Below are 24,695 nucleotides of genomic sequence, written 5' to 3' on the forward strand. Positions count from 1 at the left end.
GCGATCGAATATGCACATTGCTTCAATGCTAATCGTATTAGCGTTGACATTCATAGTGAGATGGGGTCTGCCGATTAATTTCTTCCATTGCCAACTCAGCATAAACATCCTGTGGTTACACTGCCGAATTCCGCCATGTTGTCAGCTGCAGATGGCTCGCATGGTGGCTGCAGCCTCTGACTGGCTGAAATAACTTGTGCGCTAGGGAATTTCGCGCGCGTGCGCATGTTTGCGTGCGTCTCGTAATCTCACCTGGAGTAACATAGCAGGCCTGTCGCTAAACAAACCTCTGGAAATACGATTAAAGCAACCCCCCCCCCTCCCTTCTTCTTTTCTCTGATTGGCTGAAAGAGCGAACATGACGGAAAATAGCAAATAAGTCGGGGCCGAACTAAGAAGGCTTCTCTTTTGTAAGCAATCTCTGCCAATGGCCGATCCGCTTCGCAAATTACGTGCCAAGCATGGCGATTGGCTGGAATTCACTCTTAAGTACCATTGCGGCGTAAGAGCTTCTTGCGAATACGGGCCTAGACTGTAACGCAATACAAAGGGCCACAATAGGAATACCCACGTAGAAAGGACATGCGCTGTCTTGTACGTTGTCGTCTGTTTGTCCTTTGCAGATCGTCTCTTCCTCCAATAATCTACTGATTTACTGTCACCCACCTACAGACCCAGCAACATGGCGAAATTCGGCAATACAGCGAAGCGCTCATGTCGCGCTTTCATGTTAACACTGTAGCAGCGATGGTCTCTTTAGGGGCGAAGCTCCTTAGGGTGTGGGTCTGTCCCTCCTCTGTAGTATGTAGTAGTAGTAGTAGTAGTCGTCGTCGTAGTAGGTAGCCACGTCTACTTTTATGATAAAAAAAATTCCGAAAGTTGTGTCCGTAGCGCGGAATCGAACCAGGGAACCCTCGCTTCCGAACGCGCGGCGCTAACCACTACGCCACAAAGCGCACATGGACACACGCACCACGATGACAATAAATACCCAACATTAACGAAAGACTGCGCGTTTCTAACGCGTTTGTGATAGCGCGTTACGGCCCGTGTAAGAAGCTGGTGTAAGACGCTGTGGCCTCTCCGCCTTACCCCCGTATTCATAAACGCTGATGGCGTCGGCAAACGCGGTGCACGTTCCGGCATGTGTAAACGGCTGCGTAAGACGCTGTGGCCTCTTCCCCTTAGAGTACTGCACGTTTCTAACGCGTTTGTGCTAGCGTCCCCTTAAGCGGGAGATGGTGCAATTATAATGAAGGGCGCTGTTATAAAATAGAAATGACGTCACATGCGGCGCGTGTCATTGGTGGAAGTCAATCGTTCGATTTAGTCGGTGAGACTGGGCGAATTACACGGAAGATTCACGGTTTACCGATGATTCCCTCCGGAGCTTCGCCCACTCATCATCATTCACTCCGTGAATATGCGGTGTTTTTAGGGGCGAAACTGCTTAGGGTGTGGGTCTGTCCCTCCTCTGTAGTAGTAGTAGTAGTAGTAGTAGGTAGCCACGTCTACTTTTATGAGAAAAAATTCCGAAAGTTGTGTCCGTAGCGCGGAATCGAACCAGGGACCCCTCGCTTCTGAACGCGTGGCGCTAACCACTACGCCACGAAGCGCACATGGACAGACGCACCACGATGGCAATAAATACCCAACATTAACGAAAGACTGCGCGTTTCTAACGCGTTTGTGCTAGCTAGCGCGTTACGGCCCGTGTAAGAAGCTGGTGTAAGACGCTGTGGCCTCTCCGCCTTACCCCCGTATTCATAAACGCTGATGGCGTCGGCAAACGCGGTGCACGTTCCGGCATGTGTAAACGGCTGCGTAAGACGCTGTGGCCTCTTCCCCTTAGAGTACTGCACGTTTCTAACGCGTTTGTGCTAGCGTCCCCTTAAGCGGGAGATGGTGCAATTATAATGAAGGGCGCTGTTATAAAATAGGAATGACGTCACATATGGCGCGTGTCATTGGTGGAAGTCAATCGTTCGATTTAGTGCGGCGAGACTGGGCGAATTACACGGAAGATTCACGGCTTACCGATGATTCCCTCCGGAGCTTCGCCCACTCATCATCATCATTCACCCCGTGGATATGCGGTGTTTTTTTTTTATAGTAGGTAACGTCCTTGCGCGTAAAAGTTTGTTTTGAAGCTATGAATTCGTAACAGTGCAGGAAAAATAAAGGGTGCACGCTAAAGGCCAAGCGCTAAAGGGGACGTCCTTAATTAATATTCAGATATACATTGCGCCTCTCGCAGTTCTGATGAAATATTCGCGTGAAAGCTGCAACGAGAACTTGACCAACAACGACGAGTGATTGTGTTCAGTTGAGTAAGACGCCAATTCGGCGGCAGCTTGCGGTATAATGTTGGTATGTCTGACGTGACTCAACAAAAGTTATCTCACTCCATAAATCTGATAGAATTGACTCCGTTTCATGCATCATGTGCAACGCCGTGGAAGCTACGCAAGAAAAGTATAAGTCTCCAAAATTTATCACTCCGCGCGTTCCGCCTATGCTACGCCGCGCGCCAATGGCGTTTGCTCGCGCGAGCTTGCACGTGAGGCTGCTGCGTCGGGCTGCAAATAATAAAAAAAGCAAATTGATCTAAAACAACGTGTTAGCAGCCGTATGAGTACATGGTTGGTTTGTTTCTTTCTAAGGGTAAATTTATTTTTCTTTTTTCATTCAGAACTGCGCTTATATTAAGAGCATTTTCACAAAGCTCGATCAAAAACAGCGAACTATTTATAAGTGGGAACGCAGTCACTGCAAAAAAATTGTCGCAGTTTCACCTCAAAGGCGAAGCATCAGTTGCGATAGCAAATTTGTAGAGAGCTATACGGAGTAATGATATTAGCTTTATCAGCTGTATAAACTTGGACATGCAGCAGCACCGGCAACACGCAGAACTGTTGTCGACGGCGTCGGCGTTTTGCCCGCGTTCGCTCAAAATGCGTGCGGAGTTGGTGACTGTTGCCGGAGCCTCTGATATAAATAGGCACTTGGTGCCGCAGCTAAACGTCGCCTCCCTTCCCTCCCCCTCCCCCCCTCCCCTCCCCACGGCCTCTCGCGCGTCGGAAGAAGGCGCGTTTGCTCTACATATACATGTACGTGCGAGTGAGTCCTCGCTGTTTGACGTCATACGGAACCTCACGGCGACGGCGACGCCGACGGCAGAAATCCGCTTTGAGTGTCCATATAATTGCTATCGCAATAAAATATCTCTACCCTCCACAGCGTTGCACCTGACGTATGAAACGGAGTATATTAGTCTTCATGGGTTGAGATGCATTCGGAAAACGTCCATGCATGTGTGACTACTCGTTTAGTGTCAATGTGTTCGTTGGTCTAACGCCAACTCTCAATAGATATAGTGCCTAGTTGCCTGTATGGTATCGTCCTGGTTGTATCGTGTTGCCGTCGTGCCTTGTATAAATGCAGCAAATTATTGAAATAAAGTTTGTCCGGTGGCATCGTGTCGTCATCGTGACTTGCAAAGTTGGTGTAGCCATTTGATGAGAATGATTTTTTTTCTTCTAAATAGTGAACAACCGCGGCGCTGCTTAGCATTTCTGGCGTTTAATTCGCGTGACAAGGTTAACGTACTATGCATGCCGCAGAGAAAGCGTCATGATCGCTTCGTATTTGGCAAAGAGAGTGATGATTCCGATGTGCATAGTGCACGGTACGTTTCAGGAGACTGTAATGTATGATGTTCCCTACCGCAGAAAAATGCGCAGAGCAAGTCAATTTTAACAAAAGTAGAACTTTCTGCCGGTTCAGTTCGTTCGTTGTCACAATATTATAAGTTGATGCAGAAGCATAATCGGTAACTGCTTTTTCTTTCTGTAAATCAACCAGTACTTATTTCCCCAAACGTCCTCATCATTGTGGAAAAGTAGGACGGCGAAAAGCTGCAAATAATCCCGCTTGACAAAACGTCATCCACCTAGAATGAGCATTGACATCGTAAACATTACTAAATAAGTAAACACAAGTAAAAACTGTTAATCACTGACACATATTAAAGCCACAAAAGGTAACTTGCATTGTATTTCCACGCAAACTGAAAAGAAGTGTACAAAGCATAGAACACCATAGACAGCATTCGAGATTACAAAAACATTCTGTTACACTGGGAGTGTTTAGTGTTTCGATTTGGGTGCCTTGTTGCAGCATATGTATTAAGCGTGCTTGGTAATGTGTGGTTTTTTTTTTTTTTGTTGTTCCTTAATTCTTCCCAGACGCCAGCGCTTATTTATTAAACTACAGCTTTAAATTACTTCCTGCGGTGTGCGAGTCGGCGGCCGGAACGAGAAGAGGGAGAACAACTCCCGAATTTCTAAAACGTCATCAGAGCTCGAGATTATGTTTTGCCCAAATAAGTGGCTTTGATGCAGCCAGATGGCTCTCACTTACGAACTATTCGATGCGTCTTTAGAAATAGAGAGCAATAGAGGCCAATAATATCCCCCTTTTGGATAAAACGGACGCTATAGGCATTGAACTTAGCCAAAGTCCATTGAGGGATTTTACCCCGGCAATTTACAGGCTACTTACTTCAATAAAACGTCATAAAGAAAATTAACTCGCAAAGACTCCAACAAAAACAAAGTTTTTGTTAAAGGGTTTCACTAAACAGAAGAAAAATTCTGAATAACCAAACCCCGTTGCTATCCAAGAATACTTTTGGCGTGCTTTTATTATTTGCGGCACTACGTTGCACTGTGTGTTACGGGTGTCTCTCCCCCCTAACCACCGTGCCCTCACCAGCACACAGTAGCCAAATGGTGGGAACCCCGCGCCCCGTCTGCGACCACAGGCGGAGAGTCTCCAAACGGTAGCTCCTGTCGTTCGATATTCGATTGGAAAATTCGATATTCGATTCGACATTCAATTCAATTCGGAGCTAGTTTTTTCTAGAATATTAGTATGCCATTTGATTCAATGGAACTTGCCATTATAACAGCCCTAGCTTTTCGATTTTTCTCGATTTAATTAAGAAACAAGTCAGGATTCCTCACCAAATTGATTCAGAGGCAGGTATACCTTTCCTCTATACAGAAAGAAGCTCCGCTCGTTTTCCCCGAACTATACGTTTTTTTTTTTTGTTTTTTTTTACACTAAAGGGAATTGCATACGCATCAAACATCAATGAATACGTGGATTGCCTCAATGCGAGCCTGTGAGCACGCATCGCAGATAACGAAAGAGACCAGATAACGAAAGATATGCAGAGGAGCTTATTCGCATTGCATTGATGGGCCGTGCTGGAATTTCGACGCGAGTGCGCATGCGTAAGCCCACGTGTCAATGTGAGAGGAATTTGTAGGAAAGTACTTTTAAGAGGAAGTTGTACTGCGGGGGCTCTTATTTAAATACGTGGGAAAGGAGGAATCCTTCTCTTCGGCGTCCGCTACACTGAGTTACATGAACTTTATTTCAGTAAAAAGGGAACGTTAAAATCGAACGCGTCGAGACAGCGGATTAATTTTAGTCCATCAACTTTTCTTTAACTAAAATTGTTGGAAAAACGGAATATTAAGACAGGAACTATAAAGCGTCAAGCTTAAAGCTTGTTTTTAACCTTTTAAGATATCACAATTTTCTAAACTGCATCCATTGGTACATCTGAAGCGGGCGAACCAGCTATATTTACACCGCTACGAATTATCACACAAATTACTTATAAGTTCGCGTAAGCTGTAAATTAATACATCATATTCGCGCACTTCAGACAATCTAGCAGACATATATAGTTCGATATATAGGTACTTCGATATATCAAATAAAATTGTATACAAAGCTTTTCAAGGGGATTTTACTGCTGTTCGTTATACGCAATAATTCTTTATATGTGGGTTCGTTATATCCGGATCCGACTGTACTATAGTATAACACGATGCAACCAACATGCGCTCATGCGCACATGCGGCTTTTCGAGGCGTTGGTGCGGCTCGCGCCTGGCCGCCAGCGAGAAGACAACATTGAGCATATTGACGTCAACATGAGCGATGGAGAGCGAGAGAAGTCATAAGAAAAGAAGAGAGGTTAACCAGGTTGAGCCCGGTAGGCAAGACTGCACTGGGGAAAGAGGATTTGAAAGACGAGAAGGAAGAGATAAGTTCTCACTTTGCACACGTACACACACTATCAAGCGTTCATCGCTGAGTCAATCACAAGCGGTCATTTATAGGCTGGTGCACTTCAAGAAACGCAGGAGCACTTTTTGTGGCTTTGCACGTAGTCGACGATCGAGGCCATGGTGCCAGGATCTTCTCTTCTGTGAAGCATTCCTCCGAGGGCATTGGCATCTATCAGAACCCCTTTAGGCGCTTAGTGGAATTCAGAACCCCGTGCAAACACGCAGCTGGCAAAATTCTTGCCAAAGTAATAAAACACCTTGGCGAGAGCAACCAGTCCATCTTGAATATAAGATGAAAGTAGCGCGATTGATACGAGGCTATATATGCAAGGAGATGCGTGCGCAGCAAAAGCAAGCGCTGAATGCCGAACTAAATTTTTATCCAAAGAACGCCAACCTTTTTCTCGTTCGCATGCTTGTTCTCGGCAGGCTATAAAAGGCTGGCGTTCCTTGAATGAAAAATTCACTCGACAGGTCAGCGTTTGCACCGTAGTGCGTGTTTTATCTAATTGTGCTTTGGGGTGGTCTATACTAGCTGGTAACCGAGCTTTCCGCGTTCTCCCGTATGTAACGCAGCAGTAGCTGTTGGTACAGCCTCATTTTCGTCGCAATACGAGAGTGCATTCGAACATCCCCACTCGTTTGATCAGTTCTAAAATCACAGGCCGGAAAAGATGCTCCGGTGCGGCCGTTCTTTTTTTGGTCCTTCCTTCGCCAGTATAGTCACGGGTGCACTGCAAACCTTCAAAGCCAAGTGTAGTAAAATGTGCCCCTTAAGATTTATCCAGCTCGAAGCGCGGGGGCATTGCGAGTAATGCGTTCAATTATCTCGACGCAGTGCTCTTCAACACGACTGAAGTACAAGGGACTTCCGTAACAGCGACTCACCTCACAAGCGGGGGCAGGCGCAGAGGACAATTCGCCGAGTTATCTGCGGAAGAAACGAAGGAAAGTTGATTTAGCGCATGCAGAACGCAACTATATAAAGTCAAATAATTCAATTCAGACACAAAAGGAACAACAATACGCGTCGTCTCTTCGCGGTCAAAATAACGGAGGCCGGCAGCGCGAAACCCTCCTTCACTGCTACTATTTTGGGACATTTCGACTGATGCCATGTAGGTTGCAGACAACGCGCGCTTTACATAAGTGTGGCATCTGTGACGGAAAGTTGCCTATAGAACGTATCGTTGTTTACGTGCGGCGGTTAGGACGTGGCCTTGTCGCGAAAGTGCACCAGATGGCATTAGCCTTCGCCGAAAAGCAGAGCGATACAGGCAGACTATACTGTTCGACACCCAGCGTGGGAAAATGCCTGTACACTTCAGGCTTTTTTGCATTCAGGCATCATCATCGTCATTATGCAGGACGAAAACATCCGCTTGTCCTGCGTCACCAGACTCCATTATAATGCCTGCCGCTTTCCTAATATCATCACCGAACCATCAGCCACCCAAGACTGCGTTTCGCTCTCCTTAGCACCAAATGTATTAATTACCCTAATAGACTAGGAGTTACCTGCATTGCGAATCACCTGACGTGGCCGGTCCCAAAGCCACATCATTTTTGTATTTCCAGTTTCCTTTATATATATATATATATATATATATATATTTAATTCGCTTGGGTTGCCAAGCGGCATAACTTCAGTGCGAAATTAAGAGTAAAGATGCAGGCCCGTTTCATGCAAATACTGCAACAGTGATTTATAGAAAGTGTTGTCTTTAATACGTCGTTCGTAGGCATCAGGTTGGTCACTGTTCAATTTCACACATCTAAGTGCACTTCCGCGAATAGGCTTTGTCCCAGGGCACGTCCAAAGTAAATTATTGGCATCCTCTGCAGACTCAGGAGCTGGCGTAATTGACTAATGGCTGGCGTAAGGGTCGCCCTGGTCCGAAGTCTCCGGGGGCAGAACTTCCTCCGCCCGAGAAGCATTGTGGGGAAGGGAGCAGACAGGCAGGTGGACGAGGGCACGCGTGTCACCCCGGAGGACAGTATACGTCATCGTATGCGTACGCGCCAATGTATGACATTACGCCATGAGGGTGTCCTTCAAGCGTGTTTCTTAAGACGCGAACGACAGGCGTGACTGAAAAATAGAAACTGATAGGTGTAACGTTGAGAAACAGCTAGAAAAACAGCGGTGTGCATTCGAGAACAAAGGGGCGTTGACGTTAATTACGAGGCAGAAATGAAGTTGGGCAGGCCGTGCAATGCGTAGGGCAAACAACCGGTGGTCTATTAGAGTTGCAGAATTCGTTCCAAGGGAAGGAAAGTGCAGTCGAGGACGGCAATAAATTAGGTGGCCCGACGAAATGAGAAAATATACGGACATCATATGAGGTGCGCTGGCGCAAGACGAGGGTAATTGGTGACCATTGGGAGAGCTGCCTTCCTCCTGGAGTGATTATTACAATGCTGCCGAACATACGCTACAAAAACTAAGGACAAGCAGCGAGTCTCGGAAGCAATCTTAATCACGCAGCTCGATAAAAAAAAATTTTACGCCGCCAAAGGCCACTAGATTATGTCGTAGACGGGAAGTGAAAGTGACTGACGAGAAGAACAAGGCGAGAACGGTAAACACAAACGCCTTTCGCACTACATGTCAAGCCTTCTAAACACTTCGGTGCATCGAGACATGTCCAGACATGCGATATACAGCGACCGAAGCTTGTCACCGCCTCGTAACAGAAGTCCATAACAACGCTTCCGCCGTAGCTCCTCCAACTGCTTCCTCTCGAACGACACGGAAAAAAGGACACGCACTCCCAGTTGAACGGTAAATCGCGTGAGCCACCGACTTCTCGACATGAAAAGACAGAGCGCGCGCGCCACTTGAGCTGATGAACAGCCTCGGCGTCGGACCTTCTCGAAGAGGAAAGAGGAGTAAAGAAGAAGAAGAAAGAAGTTGGCGCAACAGGAAGATAAAGACGTCGATCTAAACGTCTGCACGGCGTTCCGCCGCGTGGAACACGCCTGGCTGTTCGGGCCGCTCGCCTCGCGCGGTGGTCACGACGCCGTGCTTCGCGCCTGTTTCGCGAATTTCCGCGTGTATATGCAGCCAGAAGGAGAGAGATCGAGCAGCTCTTTTAACTAAAGATCAACACGAAGAGCAAACGCCGCTCAGCCAGCTGCAGAAGCAAAAACATGCCTACGCATGGAAGCACGCGCGCACAGATGCAACCCGCCCTACTACACCACACGAAGAGTCTCCTGGTGAGAAGGAAAGAAGACGGCTTCTTCCTCCCCCAACATCACTTCGCTCGTACGCAGGCACACACGTACACACTCCAATTATGGTTATAGGTGGGGCTCATAGCTACACGCCGAAGAAGGCACGCGGTAGTGGCTCGACCACGAGCGTGTAGCTTGACCATGAGCGTATATATGCAAGTGCGTGGAGTGGAATCGAATGTTGCGTGCGCGCGAAGGCACGCGAGGCGAGAGATTCAGAAGGCGGCAGTGAGGGCGTCTCAGTGTTCGTCCAAGCGCGGCCGTCGCAAAGAAAGCGACATCATAAAGGGGGAAAAAATAAAGAAAGAAAGGCGTGACAGAGCAAGAATGCGCGCGCTCCTCTAGCATCGACGACAGCCCAGCGAGCTGCACGCAAAGAGGCGACGAACTCGGAGCTGCATGCGTACGGCGCTCCTTTCTGCTTTCGCCTGCTGTCCGTTGTTACGTTCTTGCTTTTTTTATTTTGCGCTCGGAGAAGCGAAAGGAACGTAATCGCAACAAGAAGAGACGGAAAAGGGTGAAGAAGGGGCGTCGAACGGCGACTGCGACGACACGCTTGGCGTACGCGCACACACGGCGCGTATGTATGCATGTGCTCGGCACCTCGCTCGCCGGCTACCTCCTCGGTCCGCTGGTTCGCAATCAAAGTGGCCGGAGATCAAAGCCGAGCGCGGACTCACTTGTAGCTCGGCCGCGCACTGCGCCACCGCCCTTCACCCTCTCCCTCTCTCCTTTCACCTTGATCAAAGCTCGGACGGGGGCCGACGAACCCGTTCGCATCACGTGCCGCGGACTTACGCACAACAAAGTGCACCGCTGCGAAGAAAGTTGTCTGGGAAGGTCCGGGGGGACAGGCACTGAACAAATGGGTGTACACGCTTCATGCAAGAAGGGACGTGTTGGGGCAGGGGCATGCTCGCACGTATACAGTCACGCTTCCTTAATGCGAGCGCCTAGATCTGCACCGTGCGGGAGTCCGAATAAAACCAACCCCGTCACAGATTCGAAGAGAGTCACAGATTTATGCTGCAGACTGAGACGGCGACGTCCACCCTCCCAGTTGGCTCGCCTCACCACCAGGGCAGTGTATATAAACCAGAGGCTCAGAAAACGCAAAACACAAGGTAGCCTCACGGCGAGGATGGTCCTTTAGCCCACCATTCCAGGCGCTGCGGTTGTATTCACGTATTTAGCTCTGTAACAAGTCTCGGCCGCACCACACCGCGAATTGCCGTAGAAATTCTTGAAGACTTCCAGATTAAGAAGCAAAATGACATAATGAAGCATTTGTACTGTCACTCGCCTTAACTGAAAAGGGCCGTTTTTACATAGAACCATGAATGTCATCGTAAGCTTGAGTGATGATATATATACGTGCAACATGTAGTGGTTGTAGTGTTACTCTGTGCTGGCGCACGGCACTTGGTGAGACCCTGCGGGTTTATGTCAACAACAAAATTCAATTCACACCTCCAGCATTCGACCTGTGTGATCCGAATTTTTTTGCGTATGCGTTGCTTTAACAGGTTTTCATTTTGCTCACCTGCGGCGCATCGTGTATATATATCGCTGATAAATTTCGTCGCCGATATCTCAATGGCGGATAACTTTGGAACTTATGTTACCCTCTCCTTCTCACGGCAAACCTGAACCCGGCTTTCTCTGAAACCATTATTTTCACTAAACAATGCGGGGACAAAAACAGTTATGATTCATGTACTGCGTGCGTGCAACAGACGTCAACTAATGTTACAGAGAAACTGGCACATCACATTTGATGTCCCATTTCGTGCACTGCCTTGCATCGCAAAATAAATAAATAAATAAATAAATAAATAAATAAATAAATAAATAAATAAATAAATAAATAAATAATGGGAGCGAAACACTTGACATGCCGGACTCTTCCTGCGTCATCGAACCGACCGGGAGATGTCTTAATAACAATTAAGCTGAGCGAGGGCATCAATCATGCGCAAGTTCAGACGATATATCAGGGTCTGGACATCTTGCAAACCATTGCAAGAGATGCCGATGCGCGCCACAGTTTGACAGCAGACGTGTATTGGGCAGATTTAAGGCTACAAATAAAAGTGCAGATGGACAGGCGAGGCACCTTTTGCATACGAGAAGCCGATAACTGCGTTGGCGCACCTTAATTCTTGCGGGATCTCGATTAAAGGAAATTGATTACTCGGGCGTGATGGGTGATTAGGAAGATACGACATGTAAACTCTCAAATTATGCCGCGAGTGTGCCTCTATTGCACGTTAGCATCGGTGCAGCAAAGCTAATTCCTGTGCAGCTCGTGGAGCTCCTTTCCTGTGTAACTCGTGGCAAGAGGCATGTAAACACGTTCTATTCGTTCTGGGTCAGCTCGACTTCTGACTCAACCTGCCCGCTTCCAGTTCCCATGAACGAAGCTATATAGTGTAAGAGCACAAACACAAGCGAATTTGTGCGCTTGAGTCAAGGAAAGACTACAAACATGCACAGTTCCCTGAACAATCAAATGCATACTAAAGAGGGTCCGAGAACAGGCACAGAAGTTCACAGTTTTTGTAGACGAGTGGAAAGTAATTTTCCGGGAAATATGGAGAGAGTGAAGATACGGCACGAGGAAATGGGCAAGTTTTGCTGTAGCTGCAAGCAAACGTGGTTATGATATAGACTTCATTACGATACCTGCTGCAGACGGCGCGGAACCTGGACGAAGTTCCCTCAACAGCTTTCTCATTAATACTGCAGCCTGTTGTACCTGGACAGCTTTCCGGAACACAACTATAGTGAACCGCTGTCAATGCAAAGGACAGCTGGCCGAGAAGGAAGCGCCAGAAAATGCCGAGTTTGATGCCGAAAATGCCGAGTTTGTGCATGCCAGAACGACCGGTGCAGAGCGACCACTCTAACGTTTATGGCAGGCGCTGAACGCCCTTACCTTTTTTTCAGGGCATTCGCCGCAGTGACTCTAAAGATCACTGCACGGAGAAATATTTCAGTTGGCACGTGAACGAATTCTCTCTCGTGTTTCCCTTCACCTCGTATAGGCATTCCGCAGCGTATTCTCTCCTGACATTCAATACAGATTCCTGCGAAGGGTTTCAATAGAACCTTTGTAGGGTCACCAAAGCTTTCCCAAACTATACCATCTACCATCTTCGGCTTCCCAATTTAACTGAGCCTTAAATATTAAAGAACGCAATCACTTTTTTGCCGGTTGTGCTCCTGCTGTTCTTGTCGTCGAGCGCAGTTACTGTACGCCACATCAGGTGTACAATATCAAACGCTCTGGCTGATTCAACGTGGGAATTTATCGTACCACGTTAGATGTACAACTTAAAGAACGTGTCACAGCCCCGCGGCGTGCAGTCGCATGTTTCGCAGGACGAAATTCAAAGACGTTCGTGTGTAATAAGATTTAGGTGCACGGTAAACAATCCCATTACGGCGTCTATCATTGCCTCAGTGTTGCATCGGGACGTTCAACTAAATCAGTCAATCAATCCTCCTCCCCTTCAAGCTCACAAGAAAGCCACGTACTGCGGTCCGCGAAGAGGCATATATACGCCAGTATTGCCAGAGTGTTGAGTCCCGTGGTCTATGCAGTACACAGGCAGATACTTAAAAAAATAAAAAAAAAGGAAATGCACAACACACCGAGATGGGGTTTTGGTCAGCGCTTGTGTCGTGTGGCCTGCTCGTGTGCGTTTTGCACTCAAGTTTGAGCGTGAATGCCAACTTGTTTAGTTTACCCTTATTCTATAAGCTCGAATAAGAAACCGCCGTCGGCTTTGGTGTCTTCTTTAACGGGTTATAAATACCAGATAATACCATATAGGGCAGGAAATATTACAAGAACAAATTCGTGCATTACGGATTTCGGAAACGCTAGCTCGATCAGGCATTCAGGACTTAGCAGTTGTATTCGGAACGCACGTAGCACCCGGGCGACCTTGCAGACGACGATGTACCAGGAAGCATGTAGTGCAGAAGTGCGCTTCCTGGTACACCGCCGTCTGCAAGGAGCACCGCGTATTACGACGCGGTCGTCTGCTCCGCGGCCAAGTCGGCGTCATCCATCCGAAGCGAGGCCATTAACGACGCTGTCACGATAGAAACCACGATAAAACACCCCGCCACATCTGTGTATACATCAACAAAAGCAACAAAACGCGCGTTCGCGCAGACTGGCGCAACGTGTCTCGTCTCCACCGGCCACCGAGGGGGGGGGGTCGCTTTCATGACTCTGAGCGGTTGTTTGTGGGTGTATGCATATGCTACACCTGCCGCTAGCAGTGCGGTGTGTAGCGCGCCCTTGCGCAAAGGTGCCACATGCGTTGCGCGTGTGTGTGCGTACTCGACAGGTACACACGTGTGTTTCGTGAGAATGGAAGGCGTGAACGAGTCGCTCGCCCCCGGGCAAGCTGGTACACGCCCTGTACACGCCGCTCTCCAGGAACGAAACGTGCGAAGCTGCGCCGCCGGCAAAGCTGGCATCATCTGGCGCCATTAGGGAATCTCAGCTGCTTAGACGCGAGCGCGCTTCGCCACGACTCCATTCGGACTTCTTTCCTTTTCTTTCTTTCTTCCCTTCTTTCTTTCTTTCTTTCTCTTTTCCTTTCCTTCTTTCTTCCTTCCTTCGCTTTCTATCCTGCATTCGATTCGCCATTCTTTCTTTATTTCGATGGCTTTCATCGTTGGCGTTTCTGCGCTTTCCCTGTTCTTTCTGTTTTGTTTTGATTCACCCGTTCTTCCTCGCCGCCGTGTGTTTTTGTTTTTTCTTTGTATATATACTTTCCCCGTTTCTTCCTCTTGGCCCACAGCGGGTGTTGAGAAGACGCGTGCGCGCCCCCTCGCGAGATGTCGTGACTTCTCGTGGCCGGGTGGGCGTGGGCGCGAGGCGTTGCAGTGCCGCTAGCCGCTTCGATGTAAGCGCCGTATATACCGACCGAAAACCGGCCGCACCACAGGGATTAACGAACTTGATTGGTGCCACGCATACGCGGTTGCGAGCGAGCGCAGCACGGAGCCGTTTGCGCGCGTGTCGGCATCGTTTACGTCGGGAGGGTTTAAATATAATTAGAAAACCTCCTTGGTTCTGCGCGAACCGTGTTCCGCGAGCACGCACACGCGCGCTTTGCGAAAAACGCGGATGAGGTCTTCCTGGAATGCACTGCTGAAAGTCTCTATAGCAATGCATTTGGGCCTAGATTGCCCGGTCTTGCTATCTTTGCGCAAATGTGACTGCATTAGAGACGTCGTAGTGACCAAACGTTTCACAGCCTTCCTGCTTGCTAGTGAAGTTAGCACACCAACTTGATCGTCAAGTCAAGATTAGCAACAACTGCAGAGCTACGACACACATTAGCCGAGGGCTTCGAATGAACTCTAAGCACCCGAAATCCTTTAACGTGTAATGAAACATGTCTACGGGCGCTTTAGTATCCAGCCTCCATCGGAATGCGGCCTCCACGTGCGGGAATCGCACCCGCAACCTTGTGTTCAGTTCCACGGTCCGCCATTTTTTGCGAGTACTTGGCCAACATTCGAAGTATACGATTGCCTCCGAGAAGATCGCGCAGCGTGAGGAGTGCGGGATCTCGGGGGCTATTATATGCTTCAGCCTAGTCCCGTACTGAGGAAACATTGCTTGTGGGACGCCCAATGTGAAGTTATTCCCAAGTTAAGTTTAGGATTTTCTCGCGAGCTAGTATGTATACTGTGTGTTCCGGTGTCAGAAATGAGCAGGGGTCCTTCGTGTATCACCGCTGCAGCCACGACATTCATTAAGCACTCAAAGAACGAGGTGGCGCAACTCGCGACGGAGTCCGTATGTCTGCGTAGGAGGCACTGGGCGTAATCAGACTAAAAATCTCAAGCAGAACGCGGACGCGGGACACACTTTGGCGAACGCTGACAAACAGCGGTGTGATCATTTGCGTTGCCGACACGCCTTCTTCCTTCTTTTTTTCGTTCTTTTTTTTACGTTTCTTTCTCTTATTTTCTTATGGGCGGACGCAGCAGAGCGCTACAATTTCGCCGCGCTCGGCTGAAGTCCCCACAGGGTATAGACCAAATGTACAGGGTGTACACACTACAACTCCGAACGATAACGTGCACGCGTGCACGCTCAAATTTCCCAACAATCAAAGCGCAGCAGTAATTAGACAATACGCGTAGGTCGTCGGGCGGCAGCGCGAACTAACTTGTAAGAAAGCCTTCTCGGCTGACTCACAGTGCTCGCGCAACTCGGGGACACGCCTCATGGGTCCACCCACGTATACATAGGCTGACGCTGGGTGGCGCTGCAGACAAAGCGTTGTCGCGCGGATCCCGGCCGGCCCTCTTGAAACTCGGAGATGCGCACAAAGTGCTGCCGTCAAATGAGACGTGTACAAGGTGTGTACACGGAGGCGTGTGCTACGCGTACGTGTATACGCCACGGCCCGCTCGTGCCGCCTTCTCTTTTCTCAAACGCCAACGACACTGTGGGATGCCCGAGAATTAGGCCTAATGGGGGCGTGCGGCAACCACGCGTGCGCATGGGAGCGGCAATGGTGGCGTTTTTTTTTTTTTTTTTTTGCATGCGGGTGCGTGCTATTTGGACGCCCACAACTGGGCGCGCTATTTAGTGAATCATCTATATCCTATATCAGTATCTATATACGTATAGTGGAGCATATAACTTGAATGTAGTGTAGTGCAGGACATCCTACACCTGCTTCGTCTATAGTGTCGGAGAGTTTGTAGAGAAGGATGACGCCCGTTTAACGTAGCGGCGTGTTTATCCCCATACACGTTATAGAAGGATTCACTCGGGCCGAGCAGAATTTGCTGGAATGCCTTGGCGAGGCCGCATCCGCGTGCAGCTAAAACCGCCCTCTTGCTGCCTTATATAATTTGCGCCGTACAAATTATTGTTCGCTATCTTTGAGATGCTTTATATCGCACCGCTCTCTATCTCTCACTCACTGCGCCCTCCACGGCACACTTTCCTTACGCAGCTCACCCGACTAAGTTCTCCTCAGACTCCACCTTATGCAGTCGACGAAACTTTACGAACCCCTGACGTTGTTCGGCATGCTTCACGAAAGGATCAGCAGCCTGAGCCCGCCGAGAAGATGTCGCCAGTTGGTTCAAAGCCGCCGTCCACTTACACTTAGTCGAATACACTGAGGATAATGACTACAGCCAGACATGTTTCCTTCCTGGAATAGAATAGCCAAAAGTCACGCCAACGTCACGGCAGGCCCACCAAAACCTTCTGCTTCCGTTTCGTGTAAAGGCGACGCACTTTCGTCATAGGTCACGTTGAACAAGAAGAGACAGAGGCACCCATCTGCATCGCCGTTCCCACGTATAACCGAGCGGTATACTCAGGACCACCAATGGGATGGCGACTTTGACGGCGGAAGCATTCGTGTAAGAAAAACGCGGATACCGGGCTAGCCACGGAACGGCCATCACGCAACGTCTCGTCCCATGGAACGGCGACCGGTCCAGGGGTGCCCGCCGTAGTCAGGGGCGGCGTATAGCAGCGCGAGCGCGACCGTTATACTACGATGCGGCGGACAGATGGTGCCCGTATAGCGGCCCGCCATGCGCGGACTGCTCCGCCGTTTCCTGCTCGCGCGGCATCGCCACCGTCATTAGCGGCCAAGACAAAAGGAGACCCGATGACCTCCCCCCCACGCAACGCCGCCCCACCGCCGGAGTGCGTGCGTGCATTGCTAAGGCGCCCACTGCGTTTCGCTCGAAGCCGGCAAGCATGTGGCTCCCGCGAAGCGTGCCGGCGATGCCTGCAGGCCGCACTCCTCCTGTCCGTGGTTCCGCATCGCCGCCGAGGATGCGAGCGCTGCTGCGCTGGTGCCCCGCGAGAACCAGCAGCGCGTCGGCGGCGCCGGAGCATTTCTTCCGCATGCTGAGGAACGCGCCGGTGGTATCGCTGCGCGGTACGCGAAGAGGGGGAGAGATATATAGGTATACGCGTATATAGGATCCCCCCCAGAGCTCTCTCGGTACGGATTCGATTACTCGCCACGATGCGCCCGGTGCATATCGACGACGCCCGCTTTGGACGGCCATCCGTGTTCGCTTACACCGCACGGGGTGAGGCTGATATCAAGTGGGCCGTGAAACAGCGCCAGCGGAGCTCTCGAAGTGAAACGCGCTCAGTGAAACACGAGGGGTGGCCTGGCTCGCTCGCGTGCATGGCGGGTGTGACGAAAAAGAAAGAGCAGCCCCGCGATGAAAGTGGGCGGTCCGCAGTCGTGGCTACGCTGTTGGGTTAAAGAACGGCTGCTCCGTCACGACGCCACTGCCGGGTTCTGTGTTCTAAGTGTTGGTCTGCGATAAGGAGAAGCAGGGTGCCGAACCGAACCGGTACTGATGCGAAAGCCGGAGCTGAGCCGTTACTTTCTGCTGAACCGGCACCGAACCGAACCGATATTTTTTCCGCCATCTTGGAACTGCTTGAACCGGTTCGACCGCAGGTTCTGTCCAAGGTTGTGTTGTAATTCCACGACAGGAGGCAATATTTCTTGCGCCTGTACGGCACAGCGGGAGGTGTACTGCATGCCTATAGGACCCACTCTCCTATTACACTCTATAGTGCTGACCGGAAACAGTCATGTGGCTCTTCACAGTGATCGTATATTACTGTACTCATCGATTGTCTAAACAGTTGACTGTGCGCAGAGTCAGCGACGGAATGCCTACACAAAGCGTCGCCGACGCGTCGTCGTCGTCGTGGAGGACACTGCTTGTTTTGCTGTTTATCCGCCTACTCCCTCCCCCGTGCAGGGTAGCCAACCGAAACTACCTCTGGTTAACCTCCCATGCTTTTCTATGCACCCTTTCTCTCTCTCTCCTCCTTTTCCTTCTCTCACCTCACAGTGTGGTATCCGTGGTGGTGCAATGTCTACACAACACGCGAGTTCGCGTTTATCCCTATTGGTACTGCACGGTACTCCGATATCGCATAGTGTCGGAAAGTACTCTTTTTTTTTTTTCAAGAGTACCACGGTACAGTTTGCTTTATATGTGTAATATATGTTAATCTATACTGTCGATAGAGCTAGCACAAGCTCATTCCCATTTTGCGAAGATTCGGGCATTCGGCTGCGTGTGCATGCACTCAGAAGGCGTCGGAGCCGGCAGCGCCATCTATTTGGCGCTCCGCAAGCTGCCCGCTGCAACCGGTCTATATGTCGCCGCATCCAAAATACAACAGTGCGACTTGAAAGAAGTATAAAAACCGAAGAGCAGACAAAGAAGACACGCAGCTCTGTTGCAGCCCAATGAGTCTTCGTAAACGGGAGCACCACCATACGCGTCGTCAGACTGATCGTGGGGGAAAAGATTTCGCTCTGAAAGCTCGACCCGATTATAGTCAGCACACACTGCGGACGGAATAGTGCTACTTCTCACGGCTACCCAATCTACGCGAACCACTTATGCAAAATAGTGAAGTGTGCGAATTGGCTACAGCGGAAGCATAAAAATCAAAAAGGGCTGCGTGGATGGGAAGGGCACTATCTGTTGCTGAAACGCCGTGAGTGCGCACTTATAGTCTTCCAAGCACAAGCCGAATCTTCGGGGTGTGTGTGCACCGGCTGGTCACATTGGCGCCACTAACGAATGTCTATAGACGGGACACTTCCTCCTATGCCTATTCCATCTTCAGTCATACACCCTGTCGACCAGTTTCTTTCTCAGCGCTGCCGGCGTAATACGCATCTACATTCCAAGGGCAACTGGGCAACTGTGCAACGGCCAGATATCAAGACTCGAGGTGCCGCAAGGAACACGGTTTGTGGCGACGAATACAGGTAGGTAGGTAGGTAGTCGCTCGACACGCAAGGCGAGGCTATAATTTACCCGTTTGCTTTCTATTGCGGCTCGCGTCAAACGCGCAACCACCGTTACGTTTCCCACGCCACGAGTGGGACAGGCAGGGGGACTTATACGGCGGTCTCCAGCAGTCGACGGAGCGCGAATTATTATAGGCACCACGGAGTAGCGCCTATCGAGGTGCCATTAATTGTTACCGTGTGCCCGAACGACCGGCGCACGCAACTCAAAACTAAAAATAAAGCCTGTTTTGCCTCTTCGAGGTCGTGCGTGGCGGCTTTCTGTTGTGCTTTTTACGCGGCGACCATCCAAAAGACGACCCCCTCCCCCTCCCTTTAAGGCGACAAGGCCTAGTCGTACGAACTACGTGCGTGCCAATGTGCGTATGTATAAAAGCATGTGGTACAGTCGGGTCACATACACCGCACTGAGTGAAACACAAGGCGAGCGATACGTTTTCTTTTTTTTTTCCCCTCGCTCTTACGCAGAGAGGTCAGACGCGACGAGGCGGAAAGCGAATAGCGTGTTAATTAAGGATAGCGGTGTTAACATGTAGATCAGCCGATACGGTAATAGCGGGGCGTGGTCTAATTGCTAAGAGGGGGGGGGGGGGGCGAAATACTTGAAAGCTACTGCCGAAGCAGTAGTCACCATGCCAGTATCTGCTCACTCGCGAAACGTGTGAAGCGGAAGGCACGGTAATCTGCAGGCTCACGTTGAAAAAAAAAAAAAGAAAAGAAAGCAAAAAGAAAAAAAAAAGGCACAGTCGAGCATGCGCAAGGTGTCGCTTAATAGTCGCTGACCTTAAGTAAGCGCACGCCTATATATCCGTTACACTACATTGTCTCACTGGCCGTTGTGGCTCATGACTAGTGGCGTAGTGCTGCAGCACACGAGGTCGTGGGTTTGACTACCAACCACGGCAGCCGCATTCTGATTAGGGCTGTTCGCAAATAAGCCTCTGTGATGAGCTTTTGAGTGAACGTAGATAGATAGATAGATAGATAGATAGATAGATAGATAGATAGATAGATAGATAGATAGATAGATAGATAGATAGATAGATAGATAGATAGATAGATAGATAGATAGATCCAAGGAGGTCATAATGTGACAGCAAAGCACGACGCTGATACGCTGTCCATGGAGCTGTGCCTCCTCTCCCTTATCCTCTGAGAAATCGGGGAAAGGGGAAGTGGTCGGGGAGGGTCAGGGGCACGTTCGGTCCCCCTGAAAACGTTCTCCGGGACCTCACTGCTGGTAAAAGTCAAAGCCTTTTAAAAATAAGTCTGCACCCCTATTCGTATACAAAGAGAGTCCGCGCTGTTTCTTTCTTTTTTTTTTGCTTTTTTTTTCTATTTCCTTTAGTCACTTCTATACTTTGCGGCAGTTGGTGTCGCGGTTAGAACAGCGCGCGCTACGCGGTCGCCGCCACTGTTCGGTCCACATACACAGGACTCCCGCGCGCGTGCGTATTCGACGCCGTCTATTGTCTTGCCGAACGAGGCGAGCAGCCTCTCGGTCGCGTGCAGCCACTGCAAAAATGGTTTCGGAGACGAAGAGAGAATGCTTCGGCCCCGTTCTGCCGGAGGCAAAGCTTTATCTGAGAACCGTGCCACAGCCGGCCCCTGCGGCCTGCCGACGCGAAGAAACAAGGAACCCGCATTTGGCAGCGTCAGACGTTTAACGAGTTCCTTGTGCAGACAGTGATGACGACGCCATTTAGCCCACTGTCGACCGCCTTTTAAATTCCTCCGAACCGAATTAGCTCTTATCTATCTTGCTATATGTACTGTTCCTGAGGAGACAGCTTTGCAAGGAACGGGGAAAAAGTGTCAGCAGTCTTTAGCGATTCCTGAGGCAGCAGCAGCCTGCCGCAGCAGACACTGCCATCTTGCTCCTTGTTTTCCAAGAATGACTGATACCCACTCTTGGGGATTGGCCAGGAAGCGGTCGGTTCTTTAACAAATATTTTATGGCGCTAGCACCTATTGCGACATTATGTTTCTCAAGGAGCACACGGGAAGTCGGCCTCAGGCAAACGGAAGTTGAGGTGTTTCCGAAACCGTGAGGATAATAAAAACCCATCTAAAAGGAAGTAATGGTTCAAGTTAAGAGTTGTATAGGATATATATGATACGGGAGCATACGTTTAGTTAAGAAAAGGGCCAATTAACCGTCAGGTCTTTCTCATCACCATCATCATCATGATTAACTATCATCATCAGCAATGGCTCGAACGTCGTCGTATTCTTCCACAGCTGACTGCGTCACCGCTCATCATTCCGTGGAATTTCACTTCTCTTCTGTCGTCGTAATGGGGAGGCCGCGTTTACGGGGTATGAGCCATTGCTTAAGGGGGTATGAGCCATGCATTGTTCGTGCCCTAACGCGCTCCATGCCGGCGCGTTAGGACACTTCGTCAGTTGCTCCTCTGGGTGAGGTAGAAGAAGAACGCGCGTTAACCTAAGGTCTAGGAGCTAGCGCCATTTAGGACACTTAAGGGGAACATTAAAGTAACCTAAAGTTTTTTTTTTCATTGCTCTCACTGACGGACGACAGATTGAGATGAAGGGAAGGGGTCGAAACGCCACAATCTAAGTGTGCTGTCGCATGCTGTACTCAATTCTCGCCTAAAGTTTTCCCAAGTAAATTGCATGCCGACCTCGGTATCACAAACGTTATTTCGGCATTCATCAGTAGCAAACATTTCAGCAGCAACGCTAGCTTAAAGGATCTGAAAGAAGCTTAAAGAATCTTTTCGTTAGGTCTTTAAGTTTCGGTCACTCATAATGCTAATTGGATATGAGAACGAAATGTTCGGGCTAACCAGAGCTAGCTTGGAGGCCTTTCAATATAGGAAATATTAGAAACTACATAATGAATTTGGCTCCAATGACAATATGCAAGCGGAGACCGTTGGGATATATATAAATGTTTTCACGTTTTTGTTTTTAAAGCAACTAAATCATTCATGACGTTTATATTTTGAGAATATGTTGAATATGGTAGGATTATATGAAATCAAGTTAACGCTGCGCATATTATTTAGGGGCTAAATTAAAATTGCTAAACACTCGTTTCGAGCCTATCCATATATAACATTTATATAATTTCCACGCTTACCTTTGAGGACCAAGCACGGCAGCAATTTGATGCCAAAAGGAAATGTGGGCCACGATATAGGGGATGTGTGCGGAAAGTTAGAAGTGTGTAGGTGAATTATGTGCTAATAACAAGTCTGCGGGTCATCCCATTTCTGCACTAGCAGAATTGATAAGTGACAGCCCCATTTTATGGCGCTAGCACCTGGCGACATTATATTTCTCAAGGAGCACACTGGAAGTCGGCCTCAGGCAACCGGAAGTTAGGTGTCTCCGAAACCACGGGAATAATAAAAACCCATCTAAAAGGAGGTAATGGTTCAAGTTAAGAGTTGTATGGGATAGATATGATTCCGGAGCATACGTTTAGTTAAGAAAAAGGCAAATTAAGCGTCAGGTCTTTCTCATCACCATCATCATCATGATTAACTATCATCATCAGCAATGGCTCGAACGTCGTCGTATTCTTCCTCAGCTGGCTGCGTCACCGCTCATCATTCCGTAGAATTTCACTTCTCTTCTGTCGTCGTAATGGGGAGGCCGCGTTTACGGGGTATTATGATGATGATAAATGGATTTTATTGGCGCAAGGGCCAGATATGGCCAAAGAGCGCCAAGGTTTACGGGGTATGAGCCATTGCTTAAGGGGGTATGAGCCATTCATTGTTCGTGTCCTAACACGCACTCCGCCGGCGCGTTAGGACACTTCGTCAGTTGCTCCTCTGGGTGAGGTAGAAGAAGAACTTCGCGTTAACCTAAGGTCTTGGAGCTAGAGCCATTTAAGACATTTAAAGGGAACATTAAAGTCAGCTAAAGTTTTTTTTTTCATTGCTCTTATTACAAACGCACTCGTATCCCAGCCACGATATATAGTCGTTTCGCGGAGGTCTCCCCTTCGTGTCCCGACTTCGGCGGATACAGCGATTTTAACCATATGCTCTGGGAGTGCCCCTCTTTACAGCACCACACGGACCAAGGGATCTCGCAAGACACATTTTATTCACTGATCAGGAGTCATGACTGGTACCATCAACTCAAGGCAGTCCAGAAGGCCCACGATGTGGCGGTGAGGCTTGGCCTTTCCGTCCCGATGTGGGAGCGGCCCGCGGTCCTCCCTCCATGAAAACGGGGGGTGACTACTTCAGGACCTCAATAAAGTTTACTACCTACCTACCTACCTCTCACTGACGGACGACAGATTGAGATGAAGGGGGGGGGGGGGGGGGTAAGGGTTCAAAACGCCACAATCTAAGTGTGCTGTCACATGCTGTACTCAATGCTCGCCTAAAGTTTTCCCAAGTAAATTGCGTGCCGACCTCGATATCACAAACGTTATTTCGGCATTCATCAGTAGCAAACATTTCAGCAGCAACGTTTCACGTATATAGTTACCTTGCTATCAGATACGCTAGCTTAAAGGATGTGAAAGAAGCTTAAAGAATCTTTTCGTTAGGTCTTTAAGTTTCGGTCACTCATAATGCTAATTGGATATGAGAACGAAATGTTCAGGCTAACCAGAGCTAGCTTGGAGGCTTTTCAATATAGGAAATGTTAGAAGTGACATAATGAATTTGGCTCCAATGACGATAAGTAAAACGGGACCGTTAGTATATGAATGTTTTCACTTTTATTGCGATAGCAATTATATGGACACTCAAAAGCAGATTTCTGCCGTCGGCGTCGCCGTCGCCGTGAGGTTCCGTATGACGTCATTTGGAGAAGAAATCGTCGCCGCGCGCCGAACGCTGTATGTGCGAGTGAAAGGGCGCGAGGGGCGCGTCTTTCACGGGGAGTGAACGCACGGCGGAGAACAAACGCGCGTTCTGCACCGTGCTCGCTTAAGGGCTGCAGAAGTAGGCGTCTCTTTTCTCCTTTACAATCACCATATATGTAGAGCAAACGCGCCTTCTTCCGATGCGCGAGAGGCCGTGGGGGAGGGGGAGGGAAGGGAGGCGACGTTTAGCTGCGGCACGAAGTGCCTATTTATATCAGAGGCTCCGGCAACAGTCACCAACGCCGCACGCATTTTGAGCGAACGCGGGCAAAACGCCGATGGCGTCGACAACAGTTCTGCGTGTTGCCGATGCTGCTGCATGTACAAGTTTATACAGCTGATAAAGCTAATATCATTACTCCGTATAGCTCTCTACAAGTTTGCTATCGCAATTGATGCTTCGCCTTTCAGGTGAAACTGCGACAACTTTTTTTTCCTTTTGAAAGCAACTAAATCATTCATGACGTTTATATTTTGAGAAATGGTAGGATTATATGCAATCAAGTAAACGTTTTTGCTGCGCAGATTGTTTGGGGGCTAAATTAAAATTGGTAAACACTCGTTTCGAGCCTATTTA

General features: G+C 49.1%; 1 protein-coding gene across 2 annotated transcripts in view; it reads right to left on the reverse strand.

Annotated features, from left to right (window-relative positions):
• Window positions 1-24,695, reverse strand: part of LOC119445606 (uncharacterized) — a 131,773-nt gene that overhangs the window by 84,932 nt on the left and 22,146 nt on the right. Inside the window, exon 2 of one of the 2 annotated variants that reach the window (XM_037709867.2) lies at window positions 7,037-7,079. The exons of the other annotated variant lie outside the window; for it this stretch is intronic. The gene's annotated coding sequence lies outside the window, so the exon portion shown is untranslated. The remainder of the gene's footprint in view (window positions 1-7,036; window positions 7,080-24,695) is intronic. 2 annotated transcript variants of the gene reach the window in all.

Source organism: Dermacentor silvarum, chromosome 3 (genome assembly GCF_013339745.2).
Source record: "Dermacentor silvarum isolate Dsil-2018 chromosome 3, BIME_Dsil_1.4, whole genome shotgun sequence".
Lineage (NCBI taxonomy): Eukaryota > Metazoa > Arthropoda > Arachnida > Ixodida > Ixodidae > Dermacentor > Dermacentor silvarum.